Source organism: Barbatula barbatula (assembly GCF_947034865.1).
Source record: "Barbatula barbatula genome assembly, chromosome: 17".
Lineage (NCBI taxonomy): Eukaryota > Metazoa > Chordata > Actinopteri > Cypriniformes > Nemacheilidae > Barbatula > Barbatula barbatula.
The window spans coordinates 19,579,136-19,584,715 of record NC_136780.1 but is presented as its reverse complement, the minus strand read 5'-3'; the positions used below and the strand labels follow the sequence as shown (position 1 = coordinate 19,584,715).

The 5,580-nt window shown below is 40.8% G+C and overlaps 2 long non-coding RNA genes across 2 annotated transcripts; one reads left to right on the top strand and one right to left on the bottom strand.

Moving 5' to 3' along the window:
• Nucleotides 1-216: 216 nt before the first annotated feature.
• Nucleotides 217-883, top strand: LOC306906280. Its single transcript, XR_013787820.1, has 3 exons — nucleotides 217-377; nucleotides 452-609; nucleotides 787-883. It is a non-coding gene; the product is annotated as an uncharacterized lncRNA (long non-coding RNA).
• Nucleotides 884-3,688: 2,805 nt separating this feature from the next.
• Nucleotides 3,689-5,373, bottom strand: LOC306906279. The gene is made up of 3 exons (XR_013787819.1): nucleotides 5,155-5,373; nucleotides 4,890-5,030; nucleotides 3,689-4,563 (listed from the first exon to the last, which is right to left on the bottom strand). It is a non-coding gene; the product is annotated as an uncharacterized lncRNA (long non-coding RNA).
• Between the last annotated feature and the right edge of the window lie 207 nt (nucleotides 5,374-5,580).

Genomic DNA, 5,580 nt, shown 5'->3' with positions numbered 1-5,580 from the left:
GGGCCAAGAAGGGAGTTCTTCACTCTTCTAATGGAGAACCTTAAGCAAGGGGCATTGTTTGTTGGTCCTAATGAAGCCAAATTTCTTAATTTCAACAGTAGATGTAATAAACATGCACCACATTCAAAGTAATGTTAATCTTGAAAGTTTTTCCAATGAATGATACTCAGTAAAATCTACAATTACGGTTTTTAGCATTGCAGAATAAAGACTATCTATATGCTGGTGTTGCCATTGCACTCTCAGTTGTGCATGGGGGACCTGGACCACAATTCATTTCACCCAGCCTCTTTAAAGCACTGACAACTAGCCCTGAGGCTACAGTCATTGCTGTTGAAGAGGTTACAGACCCGATGATTTGCATCAACTTGCAAAGAGTACGTTTTTATTTACTTATTTATATAATAATATCTCAAACATTCTTTTAAGTTTGGTTGTTTCCTCATTATAGTTGGCTTCTGGAGATGTTGATGCCTTCAACGATATTGAGCCCATCATAGATATGGCTGGGACGTTTGCAGTTATAAAGGACCAAGAAACAGCCAGGAAGGTTGCCTTAGACACTGCACACTGGTACTGCCTTGGTCGCAGTCGGTCTGCATTTGAAAGGTGTGCAATTCCCGATGTTACCAATTTTATGGACTATAGTTTTTTATTTCACTAATAAAGCAACACTTAAAGATATTAATATAAATAAGTTAAATAACTAACATTGTTATGTGTTATTATAATGTCTATCTTTGGCTTGTAACTCTCCTTTTTAATTCTTTGATAATTACTCAACAGATTCAAAGAAGGTTTGAAAACCCTGGGAGTTCTAGAGGCTATAAAGGAAAACCCAGCCGCATTTACAAATATCATGTGTCATCATCCTCAACCCTTCACCTACTGCAGCTTCTCTGCACTGATGCAACCTGAATTGAGTGTACCAGGTTCTTCGAAAAGGAACACAGAGAACCTTGTTCTATCTTTCTGGAGAACCCTCCTGATTGAAATTCAAGGTAATGGTGTCATGACTGATGTCCTTCAAATGTTTGTTATTTTCAAACAAAATTACTGTAATCCCTTCTTTTACTAGCATGTAATTACTATAAAGGAGGTTCCCTACTTTTAAGATTTTGGTACTCAAATATATCCTTATATTAGTAGAATTAATTTGAGTTCAGACTGTGGCAAGAACAGTAACAAATCACTGATATTAAACAATACCAGACAACGATGGGGAAAACAGAATGAGTGTACTGTATATAGTGTCCTTGTCATAGAGTTGATGACTATATGGTGCGTGGATTGCAGATTAGACACTGGGACAGGAGCGTGGAGGATCTTGGGTAATGTAGTGCAGAGGAAAACAAGGGGAGAAACAGAGGGAACCGTGACACTGTAATGGAGATTAACATAACAGACTTGATTTGTGTTTAATTTGCAATAACTAGACTGAACTAATTAGAATTTATATTACAGAGAGTTTTGTAAAAGATTTAAGAAAATTAAAATATTATTTGAAAATTATATTTTGAAAATTAAATACATTATTTCTTAAAATGTTGACCAATGTTTGTTCTACAGATGAACCCAGCGAGCTGCAGTACAGTGACATCTTCTTTTTTACCACGGGCCTAAAGACCTTGCCACCTTTGGGACTGAGACCTCATCCAAGCATTCAATTTCTTCACGATGTTGAAAAGAATGAGATGTTATCACAACTTCCTAAAGCAAATACATGTGCCAACAGCCTGTTTCTTCCAACTGTTCATCAAGCATACACTGATTTTAAAAATAACATGATGTATGCTATTCAAAATTGCCAAGGATTTGGGTTTTGTTAAATGTTATTCCAAGAAATGTTTAACAGATAGTTTTTGCACATTTTTACAGTTATAAATGTCTTGTGTTTATGCATTTGTGTCATGATTCTGCCGCATCATGTCATGTTTCTCTTAGTCTAGTGGCAGGATCATGACATAACCTCATGTTTAATGTGGAGAGAGGCGATTAGGGTTTATTTTGGTTTGCCATAGGCTCTCTCCGGTCCCGTCTCTGTTCCCGTCCTCTTGTTTCCCCCTTATTGCTTGTTAATTAGTTGATGCCCTGCACCTGTCCCCATCTTGATTATTTCCCTATTTAATGCCATAGTGTCTTCTGTCTTGTGTCGGATCATTGTTATGTGTCAGATGTTGCACTTGTCTCCTGCCTTGTCATGTAACGTAAGTCTAGTGTATTGTCTTAAGTTGTATGTTAGTTTAGTGAAGTCAGTTTATGTTCTTGTGTACCTGTGCTGTTCTCTTGTTTTACTCCCTCGTGGGTTTTTGTTTTGTTCCTGTTTTTTACTTATTATTAAAATCCCTTGTTAACCCTTCATCCGCTGTCTGCGCTTGGGTCCTCTGTCTCTGTCCCGCAACACGTTCATGACAGAATGATCCGACCAAGATTAGGACCCAGCGGACAGAGGGGTCGTTGCGGCAGCGGTCAACGCCGCCGGGTTCCCCTCCAGGGTTAGAGGCTGCCGGACTCCCTTCCAGGGTCAAGAACGCCGGACTCCCTTCCTGAGTCGGGGCCGCCGGACTCCCTTCCAGGGTTGAGACTGCCGGATTCCCACTCAGGGCCGAGGCCGCCGGACTGCCTTCCAGGGTCGAGACTGCCGGTCTTCCCTCCAGGGTCGAAGCCGCCGGATCCTGTGGCCGCCAAAGATCCCCAGCCGGGCATTACGGGTCGATGCAGCCGGGCATTCCAGGTCGATGCAGCCGGGAATTTCCGCCCGGTGGAGCCGGGCATTCCCGTCTGGCGGAGCCGGGCATTTCCGCCCGGTGCATGCGGCCATTCCAGCCCGGTGCATGCCCGTCCGTGTCTGCCGGCTATCCCGTCCGTGTCTGCCGGCTATCCCGTCCGTGTCTGCCGGCGATCCCGTTCGTGTCTGCCGGCGATCCCGTTCGTGTCTGCCGGCGATCCAGTTCGTGTTTGTCCTGTTTTGGACTCTCGCTGGTTGGACTTATGTTCCCCTTCCTTGGACTCTAGTGTTTTGGTTTCAGTTATCATGTAGCTTTGTTTGTCAGTGTCACAGTCTGTCTTGTCCTGTTTGTGCCTTGAGGAGCATCAGGTTGCTGCTCCTAAAGGAGAGGCTGATGTCATGATTCTGCCGCATCATGTCATGTTTCTCTTAGTCTAGTGGCAGGATCATGACATAACCTCATGTTTAATGTGGAGAGAGGCGATTAGGGTTTATTTTGGTTTGCCATAGGCTCTCTCCGGTCCCGTCTCTGTTCCCGTCCTCTTGTTTCCCCCTTATTGCTTGTTAATTAGTTGATGCCCTGCACCTGTCCCCATCTTGATTATTTCCCTATTTAATGCCATAGTGTCTTCTGTCTTGTGTCGGATCATTGTTATGTGTCAGATGTTGCACTTGTCTCCTGCCTTGTCATGTAACGTAAGTCTAGTGTATTGTCTTAAGTTGTATGTTAGTTTAGTGAAGTCAGTTTATGTTCTTGTGTACCTGTGCTGTTCTCTTGTTTTACTCCCTCGTGGGTTTTTGTTTTGTTCCTGTTTTTTACTTATTATTAAAATCCCTTGTTAACCCTTCATCCGCTGTCTGCGCTTGGGTCCTCTGTCTCTGTCCCGCAACACGTTCATGACAATTTGTGTCATGTTCTTTAAAAAAATGTGAAAAAAAAAGTTCTGAAACATAATTGTTCATGTTCAGTTTATGATAGAAAAAGTACATTATACAATATGAGTTTAACAAACAATGTAAATAACACATATACATTATTGTTTGCTCATGCCATATAGCCAAGACGTTCTGTATGCACTAACTGAAATAAAATCTCTTACAAAAATAAAGTGATTAATGCCATAGTTGCTGTCATCTGTGAGTGGGTTACATGCGGCTTGTAAACGTGTTATATTGTCTGGATTGAATGTAAGGTTACTTTCTGGAACTATTATTTGTTCATTATCTTCCTGAACTATCGGACCATCCTAGTCAACGCCAAAGTCATCGATTTCTTCCTCTGTTAGAAGCTCCAGATTTGGCTGCAAAAACATACCTGTATGCCACATTGCCAAGGGTGTCATGGATTGGGCTGAACTTAAAGCATGGTGGTTCCACTGCTGGCAAAATTCACTAGCTGATCGCTGTATTCTGCCAAGGTACACAAAATGTAAAGCCCATAGGTGTACTTCGCTTGTGGAGTCCAAGATTTCAGAGTGTTCCATATACTGGAAGAGTTGTTTGTAGAAGTCTGATACAACTCTATTGACATCACCCCAAAGGCGTTCAATTCTCTGATTATGAACACTTCTCCCCACTGTAAAACTCCCTCTTTCACTTCCCCGATAGTTTATCATGTACCTGGCCACTTCAATGTTTTCCCCACCTCTATCCCCTCTAACTCTGTTAGGCAAACCAAATCTTGCAACACCATGACGAAAGAAACTAAGTACTGTGTGTGCGCTGTTGTTGGTACAGCATTCAAGGTAAACAACAGCAAATAACAGCTATAGCCATCAATGCATCCATGGAACACAAATCTCCATGCAATCAATTTGTGGTTTGAATCCATGTGCCTAAAAAAAGAAGAATTTATACTGAGATGTACTTTATCTACATAATATAAAACATACAAAATAAAAATGTCCAAAAGCTATAGAGTTGATTGCTTGTTTTAATTTTATTATTGAATGTTCCATAAACACCTGCGTAACCAAAATCTGTTGTTTGACAAAAGATGGTGGGTGTGGATAAACGAAGTAAAAGTAAAGTAAAAAATCAATGATTGCTATGAAATATCGATAGATAAATATCGATACCAACAAAAATTGTCAAGCACCCACACGAGCAATCTTTGGACAATTTTAAAAAGGAATAAACCCTATGCCATTGTGATACATACCAAAGATGATTTGGTCCTCTAACATTATATACTCTCCTCCTAATTGCATGTCTTGTACGGATCATGGTGCCAACAGGGTCAACTGTCGATAGTCGCTCCCGGACACGCCTTCTTTGTATATAGAGTCCTCTACTTCTGAGGCTTCCTACGGTACAAATGAACAAACAATACAAATGTCAACATCATCAATAAAAAGCACTTCTTACATCAAATGAGACATTATATTAATATTTAACAGTATATATAACATGATGTCCAAGAACACTTGCCTAGGACAAGTGTGACTCCAGCGTTAGGTGTTTGACTGATAATTAAATGAATCAGTGAATCAAGGTCAGGATCTGAAATTGTGCTAAAATTAGTCTCCATGCCATACTGAAGACGACGTCTTCGTAATGTTCGACAGCTCACACCCAAACAGGTAGAAATAGCAGTCCATGACATTCCTATCTCTCGAAGCTGGATCAGCTGCTCACTGGTTAGATCATACCTGTGTAAGTTAGGAAATACAGACTTTTAGTGTATTTCTGTGTCAAACTATTGCACAGATTTCTAATACATTTTAAAAGTAACTTTCATTATATACTGTAGTTTTGTGTTTTGTTCAACCCTTATGAAATATAACTAACTCTCCTCCCTTTTGAACACTCGTTAATAACTCCATCCACACCTCTCCAGTAATTTGTGTCAA